The sequence below is a fragment of the Cyanistes caeruleus genome, chromosome 3, assembly GCF_971803275.1.
Source record: "Cyanistes caeruleus chromosome 3, bCyaCae1.hap1.1, whole genome shotgun sequence".
In the NCBI taxonomy this organism is placed as follows: domain Eukaryota; kingdom Metazoa; phylum Chordata; class Aves; order Passeriformes; family Paridae; genus Cyanistes; species Cyanistes caeruleus.
In genome coordinates, this window is record NC_141703.1 from 83,649,741 (window position 1) to 83,662,254 (window position 12,514).

The 12,514-nt window shown below is 36.0% G+C and overlaps 1 protein-coding gene across 1 annotated transcript in view; it reads left to right on the top strand.

Moving 5' to 3' along the window:
• Positions 1–12,514, top strand: part of TENM4 (teneurin transmembrane protein 4) — a 1,355,518-nt gene that overhangs the window by 292,237 nt on the left and 1,050,767 nt on the right. The window contains exon 4 of the mRNA XM_086882312.1: positions 2,217–2,271. The gene's annotated coding sequence lies outside the window, so the exon portion shown is untranslated. The remainder of the gene's footprint in view (positions 1–2,216; positions 2,272–12,514) is intronic.

The following is a 12,514-nucleotide window of genomic DNA, read 5'->3' on the forward strand; positions in this document are numbered from 1 at the left end:
TGAAAATGAAAAGAAAATACAGAAACTGAAAGCATAGTTGCCACCTGTTTAGACAAAATAAAGAAAACATGGTCAATCCTGTCTTTAGTCCCCAGAGAAATTAATTTAGACCTTCTTTCCCATCCACTTTTTTTTTTTCAAATACCTCTGTAAATACCATTTAGTAATACTGAAGAAACTTTCCTGATGAGTGTCACACCACTTTGAAGTTTTCAGAAAACTAATATATTTCCCCACAACTTCCTTCCTCAAGATATTTTATGGGTTCCAGCTGTAGCTCTAGCGTCCTCTTTACTCAAGCTTCCTGTAAGTGTTGTTTCTCCACGGTGTAGCTGGCAAATGTCAATGCCTTTCCACATTTGGAAACAACCTTAAGGGAGCAGCAGGCATTACAGTAGGAAGGTATAGGATATCCCTGGAGAGAGGAGAAGACTGAGGGAGACCTCCTTGGAGTCTTCAACATCCTCACGAGGGGAATAAGAGAGAGGCAGGTACCAATCTTTTAATTTGTGATCAGTGTCAGGGCTTGAGGGAATGGCATGAAACTGAGTCAGGGGAGGCTTAGGCTGGATATCAGAAAAAGGTTTTTCCCCCAGAGGGTGGCTGGCCATTGGAATGGGTTCTCCAGGGAAGTGACCAGCACAAAGCCTGACAGAATTCAAGAAGTGCTTCAACAATGCTCTCAAGTGTGACTCTTGGGGGTGGTGCTGTGCAGGACCAGGAGTTGGAGTTGATGACCCTGATGGGTACTCTCCAAATCAGCATATTCTATGATTCTGTAACTCTGTGAAATCTTTTCAGTGGGGTCTTCCATTCTATGGGAAGGCGCTGGTACAGTATTTCTGAATTATGCCATAAAATTTAAGCAAAATGAAGCACAAAAGTTGAAGTGGGTACTTTGATCTGAAACAAAGAGCTCACTGTGGGCAGCAAATTTGATGAGAAGGTCAAGAATGACCATTGTATTTGCTGTTAGTTACTAGGAAAAGATGTATTTTAAAAGGGTCTTAAAATGGGTGCTGTAACTTAGGTGTTTATTCTGTAATAACTAGAGTGGAAGGAACAGTTGCATTGAAATACAGATTGTACTTACAGACTCGTGCTCTCAGCTTTAAGGCATAAGGAACTGCATGAGGAAACTGAAAGTAAATCAGTGATAACTCAGCTTCTTACTTTTAAGTTCTTTCATCTCTCCCAGAACAATTAGTGGATGCATGCCCGAGTTGTTGAAAGCAAATATCCAAACCTATCTTTATACTACTTAATTTGGTTGTTTTGTCATAGAAAAACAAAGGCCAAGGTATTTGAGTGAGAAGTTCTCTAATTAGAACTGAAATAAATTTTTAAGGGTGTAAAGCCTAAAGCACACTAATTTTTACTTTTATGCAAATTCAGATATGAGGCCTTCTTCCTAAGTGCTTTCATGGGCCAATTTGCAGGTATCTTGCAGCAATGAGTTTTAGAAGCTGAATAAGAAACTTATGAAAAAATAAGTTTTTCTTAACGAGATTCACATTTTCTTTCCTTCAAATCTATTCAATTTCCCCTTGCTCTTATATCATAAGTAAAACTTGAGTATTAATGCCAACAATTCAATCTTTTCATCTTTCTTGAAATTATATGCCTTTATTTTTTACTGATTGTCCTAAAATTGCATTGAAGAACAATAAGATGATATAATTTTTTAATACTTTTAACTTATATTAAAATCTGTAATTTTTAGTTTCATTAATCTCAGGTCTTGGTTAAATATGAAAAGCAAATACTGATAACCTTCAGGAATGATGAAAAAAAAGCTGTGGAACCAAAAAAATATCTTTCTGCAATCTGGAGGGAAGGTTCAGCTATTGTTTAGAAATTAGTTGTTTTATTACTCATAAAAGATAAGATCAGAAAGCATTTCAATCATTATTAATTTCCTCTATCATTTCGGATGTAATATATAGGCAAGTTTCATATGCTGATCAGACTTGAGACAAAAAAAAATAATAATAGCAGCAACTAATGTAACAAATATTTATTTATTTAATAAAAAATTAGATGTTCATGTACAGATGGGGTTAACCAAATGCTGGGGAAAAGCATGAGTATCTTGATTTTTTGCTGGTACATGAAGTTCTCATCAGACTGGCTATCTTCATATATTCCACAATCATAGTGTCAATCACAGTGTTATTTTTTATATATATATACATATTTATTTTTTTTTCCCTTAGGAAGTTGGCTGCATTTTCAGAGGATTTTTTCAGACATCCTTCTGTCTTTATTAAGGTAAGAGTACAAGGTATGCACTACATATATATTAAAACTCTCTGCCATCAACTTTGATGCACAGCTAAGTATAAAATTAATTAAGTATTCATAAGAGGTAGGTTTTGTTAGAGGAAAAAGACTGTTCTCGATGAAAAGAGTGGATAAAGTTATTAATTTTATATGTTACATCCAGGTGAGCTGGTTTTGGAGGTTGACATCACCATTATCTGCACCAGACCTGGGGTTCTGGTGCACCCACTTAATGTGAGAGAAGGAAGGACAGAGTTCCTATATCCACCACTTGTATTTCCTTCACTGTTCTGTTCCTATTGGCATGACCAGATTCTTATCACAGAATATTCTGAGCTGGAAGGAACCCACAAGCATTACTAAATGCAGCACTTACGTGAATGACCCTTCTGGGAATCAAACCTGCAAACATTTTAGTACCATGTTCTAACCAACAGAGATAATCTCAGGGTTAGCTGGTGCTCATCACAGTCAGGCCACGCATGTGTGGAAGCAGTCATCTTTAATTTGACTGCTTCAATGCCAAAAAAATAAAAATAAAAAAAAAAAAAGATGAAGAAGTGAGAAGTGGAAACCAATAATTTTATTTCTTTTTCTTTATCTCCTTAAAAACAACACCTCTGCCTTCTTATCTATTAGAGGTTATATGACTCAGGTTATAATTTGAGTGCCAGAATCAGTTTGGTTTGTATATGGATTTGTCACAAGTTCTTTTGGAAATCATCACTTTAAAGTTCTGCTAGTTTTTCCACCTCAGATATGGGGAAATATCTGTAGAGGTGGGGCAGCCTGACCCCTGCTTCCTTGAACAATTCTCCTGTCTCTCCTGATAAACATAATTTCTATAATGTATCAGCAAACTTAAAATATATATGTATTATTATGTGTGATATTTTCAATAGCTAGATTTTGACTGGATCAAAGATGGCATTAGACACATATTTCTAATCATGAAAGGCAATAAATGGACAACAATTTCAATATTTCTCATCAAACTGCAAAAAGTACAAGTTAAAATCTGAATGATCTGTTTGTAATTAAAGGTATGTGGTTTACCCTCAAGGGGTTGTACAGGCCATTCCTGTGAATGAAAAAACTGGTCTAAGAAAGCTGCATATTATTTATTACAAATCAATGAAATATTTCACAGTGAAATAAGACAAGCTTCTACTCTCTATCTTGCAATCCTGCATGAATATACTGAGAAAGCGACAGTGATAATTTGCTTACTTGCCAATTGTTTTTATTATTCTTTTTTATTTCAAGTTTTAATGAAATTATTTTGAACTATTCAACTAGGTTGGAGCCAATGAACAAATTCAATACAGGCAGAAATATGATGTGTATCTATGTTCCTTTCCTGCAGAAAGGAGTCACCCCAAGAAGTCACGAGAATGCATTGAGCTCCACCTTAAAATAAAAATCAAACAGAAACTGAAGCCTGATTTAAAAACTGAGGCAATTATTTAAAATACATATTTTAACTTTCACCTTTTTGTTTTGGTTTGGTTTGGTTTGGTTTGGTTTGGTTTTGTTTGGTGGTCAGATTTTTTGTGGGTTTTTTGTAGGGTTATAAATTTTTTTTTTTGTTTTTGCTTATTTTAACCTATGTTATAATAAAAAAAAAAATAGGTTTCCACAGGACTCCTGGACCTACAGATTTTAGAAAAAATGTAGAGATGTGAGCAATGAAGTAAAACTAAGAGTAATTATTGGACAATTTTAAAAACTATGTTTAAATCTACTTATGGAATCAAGGACTTTATTTATTATCTAAACCTTACCCCTATTTACCCAAGTCTCCATGATGCTAATGCAATACCTCTTCCTCCCCTCAGCCTTAAGATGTTGCAAATTTGCTAAAGCAATATTGTATAAAGGGAGAGGGTCTTCCTGTACTCCATATTTTCTCATATAAACTGCAGTGGTTTAGGTTTTTATGATGCATTCCATACATGTTTTGTATTAAGTCAAAACTAATGACCTTGGACAAAGTTGCTCAAGTCTTTTTTGTTTGTTTACTTCTCTGTCATCCATCCAACAGAAGAGCCATTGAGAAAAATGTGTAACATCCCTGACATTTAGAAACCTTAGCAGAAAAAGCATGTGCTATAGCTACCCACTCAGAGAACATATGTGGAACAGTTTGTGTGTAGAATGTAGTGTCAAAAATTAAATCCTTGTTTTTGGCTACTGCATATGCAGAAGAGTCAAGATTGTGCGGAACAGACTTCTGAGAGTGTTGTACTGTGTGAGTGTGATTGTCACTATGGCCTTTATAATGTAAATCCCTAAAACATGGTGGGATACTGTGTGGAACTTTTGCAATCACAGTCTATCTCGCACATCCAGTATCTGCTGCCTCAGCCTGTCCTGTTTACAGCAGGCTTGTGGCTGCTTTTACCTTTGTTGCTAACATCAAGCCTTTAAGGAGCTTGCACTTGCAGAGCTGAGCTCCACTATGTTCCTCACACATCCTACACAAAATCCCCGTGGTACAAAATTGTCAGAAACAGCATTACCGGGAATTTTGCTTAGTACAAATATGTCTAAACCCAAACACTTCACACTTTCTGATCAAAGAGAATTAATTGGAGCCAGGCTTGAGGGTGTTTAGTACTGCAAGAATCCAAGTTGTACAAAGAGTGTCAAAGAATCCCTTTGTGAACACATACCATGAGGCTACAACCAAATCTGCAATCTCAGCTACACTTTAATGCCATACATATGCAGAGGGTCTCCAGCCCGAAGGAGGGATGGCTGATGCCCAGCACTGTGATATTGTCTTCTCTCTATTGATCTCTGCAGGTTGATTTTGACAAAACCTGGTCTGAACCCTGAGATCTTCCCAGCTGGGAAAGAGTCTGGTTTGCCTTGGGATGAATCAAAGAATTCCCAGCCAAATGACAAGACACTAATATAACACTGAAAGACCAAGAGGGAAGGAGGCAGTGTTTCTTAGTGGGATCTACCCAACTGTTTATTAATGCATTTTGCCAAGTCATGGCAAAATGGTGGAAGTCACTCAGAACAGGAAAGAGACAGATACTGAGTCCTCTGGGCTGATTCTTTTCTCCCAGATTTGATCATGGACTTTTCATAACTTGAGTTTAATATTACATCCCTGTTTAGCTATAAACCACACACCATTGCTGCCCAGATAAGGAATTTGTAAGTTATATTTTTGTTAAACATCTCTTCTAGATAATTTGCTTTATTCAAAAGCTTCCTTCCCCCAATATGCTCATTCACTGCAAACAGACCGTCATCACCTGTTCTCCACTTGTTTGCATGCTGATAGCTCTTCTCCTCTCATAAATTTCATTAATTAATGAATAGTCAGCAGGGAATTGTCTCCTCGGGCTCATTAAAGAAATGGACACTAAAATGATATGAAAGCAGCTGCCTCTTTCCTGTTATTCCCTTCTGATGGCTACTGCTTTCCTCATCACTGCTAAATTATAACACTGCTTTGATTAGCAGCCCTGTTACTTGCTGCAGCTGCATTTAGAGATGGAAATTTTAACTATATAGTCATGTTTAATTGATATTCTCATCAAACTCTTAGCATTGTAAAAAAACGCCGCACTCCAATACATCAAGCTTGTGTACGTATATTAAATCCTGTTGGAATTTTTTTGACCTTGTAAGCAGATTGAAAAGACATGTCTCTTGATGCTTTCTCATAAGTCACTGATTATCAGCTGAGCTCATTTGGGAAACAGATGTAAAATTTGTGAAAAATCTCGGGCAAGAGATCATTCTAAACAGAAACATATTTGATTATTATCCTAGTGCCTAAGTGTGAATGCTCATTTCTATGCTGAAAAATTTAGAAATTATTTATTTTAAAGCATAGAATGAGGTCTGATTTTTTTTATAAAAGCCAAAAACTATTCCCCACTAAAAGAGTGAACTTTTGTCAGACAGATAATCTATATCATGGTTGGTATAAATTCTTATGGTTTGGAAGATTTTCTAATTTATGCAAGAAAGACGCTTGGGCCAGACTTTCCTATACTCAGGGTTTAGGTTCCAACTCATCCCTTGCTGAAGAAACATTACTCACAGAACAATCCAAATCAGGACAGCTTTCTCTACTCTGAGGCTTCTGAGACATGCTGATCCTCTACTAGTGCAGTCTTTGAAGAAGAGGTGATAGAACCCTGGAGTCATTAAGGTTGCAAAAAAAACTTTAAGATCATCAAGTCTAACTGTTAAAACACCACTGCCAAGTCCACCACCAAACCATGTCCCCCAGGTACCATATCTACATGTTTTTTTAAGATTTCCAGGACCACTGCCCAGGGCAGTCCCTTACAGGGCTGGACCACTCTTTCTATAAAGAAAATTTTCCTAATACCCAATCTAAACTTCCCCAAGAGAAACTTTAGGCCATTTCCTCTTGTTCTAAAAGAGGATGTATTGCAGCTTTGGGGTAATGTAAAAGGAATTGTTGTTAATTGCCTTTTAGTGGTTGGTGCTTTCACTCCTTTCTGGGACTCGCAACTAAGTGGAAGATACAGGACAGGGAGCAAGTCCTTTGGTCTGGCTCTGACTTGTGGTGCTGCCCATGTTCAAGTTCAGCTCAAAAGACAGAGGAAGAGGTCATTTGTGATGGAATATACCAGAAAGCATCCAAAATCAGAATTAACAAGAATAGCTCTTTAAACCCTAGGTCTAGGAATAATACGTTGAACACAATTCTGAAATTATGAAAAATGTAATAGAAAGGCTTCAATCCTGTTTTTCTCCCTGTTCATTAATTTCAGAACTGGATTTGGACTTTGATTGCCAAATATAATCACATTTTGATGTCAAACTCAAAACTTTAAAATTCAAAGCTGATACTTTATAAAAATAAGAAATCTTCTCCTGATCTTAGAAGCTGCTTGGCTTCACTTGGAGACATTTCCATTAAATGCTTCATAATTTGTGCAGAATGATTATAGAGTTTGTAATTCACCTACAGTACTTAAAACCCCCATTTTATTTAGTATCAGGATGAACACTTAAAGGGAATCTCCCAGTCATCTCCAATTCTGGCATTGTTGAAACATCATCTGTTCCTGTTCTGCTGCACTGTCAATGTGGGCAGCACCCTCAAGACTCTAAGAGCTTGTTTAGATTCAAACTGGAGCTTTTGGTTTTATTTCTACTTTTAGAGCTCCAATAGCTAAAAAATGGGGTGATTTTACTAAGTATGATGAGGGATTATACAGAGACCAATAAAAGTGGGTACAGAAAAGCCTTAGATGAGACAATTTCCTTGTTGATTAAGATGGAGACCTAGGCTCTTGCTGTAAACAAATTACCGTGTTGTGAAGGACCTCAGCTTTTCTACTCTAGACTTAGCAGAGAAATTTAGCCTTTGAACTGAAGGATTGAAAAAGTAGTTCCCCCCTATCAACTCTTCCCTTGAAATGTTCGCATGTTTTGTTGATTGGCATTGTATCATGTTAAATACTGCTACTTTGAGTAAATAACTGAAAATTTTCCCTTTTTGTTTCAAGTGTTTAACTTCCTTCTTTCTTTGATAGCCTGTGATTACACTGTATTGTTCTCTATTAATTGAATAATGTCTCCCTTTGAGCTGCCTTGTAGAAGCTGTGAAAACAGCTAGGTAGTTTAGTATACCATGGATATCACAATATATATGTGGAGGATTCACATCTGCTATTAGGATCATGTAGAAATTCCCTGTCTCTGCCATAAAAAATAATTTAAAGAAATCATTCTCTATAGTAGTTTGTAACTTGGCTCCATTTCCATGGGGATCTCAGCTGCCTTAAATTAGATTAAATTATTTTAGGCCTAAGAGGGTAATTCATGGGCACGCTGTAAAGTTCATGGTACAAATTCAAAACTAGAGGCTTCAGTAGATTTTGGCTTGAATTCAAACAGAATAAGACTCTAAAATGAAACAAACATTTTTCTTGAAATGTAGTGCACATCTATTCATTGGTGCAATACCTAAGTTTAATTTTAAATTTTTAATAGAATTTTTTATAACAGTTGTGCTCATTAAAGACATCCAGTTTCATCAAAACTTTCCTTTGGTGAAGAGAAGTCTCTGGAAAACTATTCTCTAACTGAAGGATTCAATAAAGCAGACAGAGTTTAGCAATTCGCTATACATAAAGAGTTCAGTTATCCTGTGGCAGAATTGCTTTTATCTTGGGAGGTTAAATATTAATTTATTCCATGTATGTGAAAAATTTTACCTCTTATTAAACCTTTCATATGTTTCCCATGCCTACATCTCTTTTTGTGTATACTGATCTCTAACCTACAAGTCATTAAATTATTTTTGCCTCTAAGGTAATTTATTAATTATAACACACATTTGTTGTTAATTAAAAGATGCAGTTGGCTTAGTACTTGATATTGTTGCTAAATTAATTCATTAGATCTTTTACTAAATGCCAAGATATGACCTTCCTATAGTGTTACACCTGATGATGTTGTTCCACACCAGCTACCACAAGATCTAATAGTAATTACAGAGGATTCAAGCTATCTGACTGCTAGCAAGGTTCTCAAGACAGTAGAGGAGGGCAAATTATTAGAACTGAGATCTGTGTTACACTCACAGAGAGAAGGAGTTTGTCTAAAAGGAAAAGGAGACTACTGATGGCGAGGATATAATTTCTGCTAAGATTATTGACAGCAGTTGACAGTGTAGTGTTCTGAAGTCACTCTCCACTCAGTCAGGAATCAGATTTTCCCAAGGCAAAGAATTTTGGGGGGTTTTCTGGACAAAATTGGTATTTGTGCTGCTTTAGAGAATCCTATTATATGTATTCTGCAATACATATCTAACAACATACAACATTTGGAGGAAAAATAAGTTAGGATGTAGTTTTGAATCCAGCAGATTTCAAGAAGAACCCAATGTATACAGGAAATTACTGGCATCTCTATTCCCAGGCAACAATGCCCTAGCATTCCATGATATGCAGACATTCTGGTTTCCTTTTGTCCAGAACTATTAGAGTCTCATCAAAGTCCCCATGGCAGAGAACTTGCTTCGTTTTTCCTGTACCACTCATTTCTTTTGTATATATTATTCTTTGGCTAATACTCATATCAACAACACATACTGTGTTTGGTCCATATGTGCATTCATGGACAATATATTAATCAAAATTAATTTTGCTATTGTTAATTCTCATTAATTAGTTTGGTGTTATTTGGTTTTTAGAAACCGCAAAACACCCATTTTTATATTCATTGCTGAATTTTTACTAATAAAAACTAATTGGTCAGAAATTTAAATCAGTGGAAAAAATCCTACCATGGGAGAGGATGACTGTGAAGATCACGTAGACAGGTCATTATTTGTGCTAATTGCATTATTTGGACTAATAGGCTGTATAAATGAAAGTGGCACTGGTTCCTCGTCTAGTCATACAGATAATTCTAGATTTTCGAACAAGTAAATGTAATTATGTTTTTATGTAAAACTTGCTCACATCTTCAGGAAAAGAAATATGCTCTCATTTATGTAGACAAGTCCTTTCTAGAAATCCATACAAATAGGCTAAAGGAAATGGCAATAGTGTAAGTTATTATGTAGAAAATTGTCAATAGGGAATGATTTCTAGCCATATTTTTCATTACACTCAAAGCTCTGAAAACTAAATGATATTACAATAGGTTTCACTTTTTAATTTTTGGTTTTATATTCTGATGATCTTTTTCAAAACATTACACCAATATGACCAGAACATGAGATTGGCATTCTTCCAGAATTATCTGGGACACTGGTAACATTAGGAAATGACATGTCACCCTGATTGCCTTTTAAGAATGTTTATCAGCTAAGGGTACAACATTTAAATGTTTAGTCATCAAGGTCAACAGGAAGGTTCTGTCTTGTGTCAAAGCAACACTGGAACTGAGTACACTTAGGGGTTATATAATTTATTTTAAAAAGGCTTGCTTCTTATCCTGTACATTTCCAGTTAATCAGAAATAAATTGCACAACTTTGAGATTGAAAGTCTTACTTAGCCAGACAGTAAAAAAGGTTGTACTGGTCCTTTAAAGGAGCTCACATCAAACCACTGTCAAACCTGTCAAAAGCATATTTTTCAGCTATTTAGGAAGAAGGAAATTTTATATTTGTATGATAATAATTAGAATTATTTTGATAAAACACACAATAGAAAGGACATGTAGTTGTTTAAGGAGAAAGACTAATTACAAATGTCTTCCTTCATGTGTGGTTCAAAATTTGTCAAAAATAAAATAAACAGATCTGCATCCCATGCTAGATTTGAAAACAGTTTCACTAGCAATGAAAATAAAGACATCAAATGAGAAGGAGTTTCCAAAGCCATGAATGTGAGTAAATATGAACAGAAGGAATTTAGGGTTATTTGGGGTTATCACAGCAACCCAAATAAAATGGATTTTAATGTCAATCTGTTTTTGTGAGATGCAAATGAAATACACAGATGCTTTAGAGATGATCAAATTTAACAGCTCTGAAACTTTGTGTATTTAAAAGCATAATATAAATTTTAATCGGCATTTCCATATGGGACGTTCTGTGGATGAAACTGCAGAGCTCACAGAAAAACAACCACCAATGCCAGTGTTTGTGGCACTGGGGCTAACACAAAATGTCTTGCAAGGACAAAAGAGAAAGCTGTTATAAATACTGGGATCAGCACCATGGCAAAATGCTGATTTGCAGCCACTGCCACCTTTCACAGCCCTCAGCCATCCTGTTCCTTTCCTGGAGCACATTTGAACCAGGATCCTTTAAGGAGGTCTGAGCCATGTGGGATTTGGGAGCATACATGTGTAAGACTATGCATTTGCTTCCTACAATCACAGGTGACAGGACTTGGTGATCAGGTGATCATTTATCTTTTTTGCCATAAGAAACGACACTAAAGACCACTAAAAGTGGTATGATAACTTTAAGAGAATGTCTCCTAAAATTTCCAAAACTTATAAGCTCATTAATCATTATCAGGTTTCTTTTTACCTTTTTTTTTTTCTTTTTCTTTTTTTTTCTTTTCAGGCTTGTTTTGAAACAAGTGACATTGTACTCTAAGCTTTCTCTCAGTAAAAACAGCACTTAGGGGGTCTTGAATACTAGCCAGAAATCTATAAAAAAAAAAAATTCAGAGTTATTCCATTTGTATGATCGCAAAGCACATAGGCTGCTGAGTGATAATTTTTTCTCTTTTTACCTAGGTCTATGCAGATTTTAAAAGTGGAATCTGACAAATGAACAGCCATTGACAAAATTTATGATGTTTTCAAATTTGGGGGGTGGGGGGAAGAGTAAAGATCATTGCGTTACAGACAAGGAGTATTTAGAAAACACAGCTTCCCCTGGAGCTTTGTACTCCACATAATTACATTCCACATACGGTAATTGAAACTTGTGAATACGTCAAACTGTGTGTTTTCACAAACCTGCAGTAATCAGCTCAAATTATTTAAATTCACTATTTGACATAATTGCCATAAATATGACAGAAAAAAGATATTTCTAGGGTATATTGCTTCATAACTCTATCAAATAACTACCTAGGGAGATGACTACATTGTGTTCCTATGGAAATCTGCAAGATAACAACATTCAGTAGCGAATACTTGTTTTTTCACAAACCCTCTTTAAGTTTACTAAAAGATCTACCAAAATTAGAGGGGGAGCTCAGTGGTCTGGGACAATCCACACAGCTCTCAGAAATTCAGAAATTACCATAAAATCAAGAGCTCAACAGCTGTCATCAGGAGTAGCTCCACTGAAGTCAGAAAAAACAATGCTGATTTTTACCAACAGAGAATTCAAATTGCATGTCTAGGGAGAGTACACATGCTGGGTTCCTGACACCATTGCAATAGACTTGTCACCTCCACAAAGACGGCTCCAAGACCAGAGATTGTCCTATTTGTTGTGTGTTTAATGTGTGAGAGAAAAGGCTCTCTAGGGGCTCGTGAAAGCCAAATGTTGATTGTAGTTTCCAGCCCTTCTGAACCTTTGAGATGTAGTGAGTGCCAGAGGAAAAAAATTTCTCGACACATTTGCTTTAAGAAGTGCTGTGTAGATGGAAAGGAAAAGAGGAGGGCAGGGGGATGGAAAGGGTTGGGGTATCATAAATTACAGTTGAATGTTTCCTACCACGCAGTTTAAGGAATTAATTTATCCCAGCCTGTCGTCTGACTGACCAAAAGGTAAACCTGCTATTAATTGATAATGTGTATCA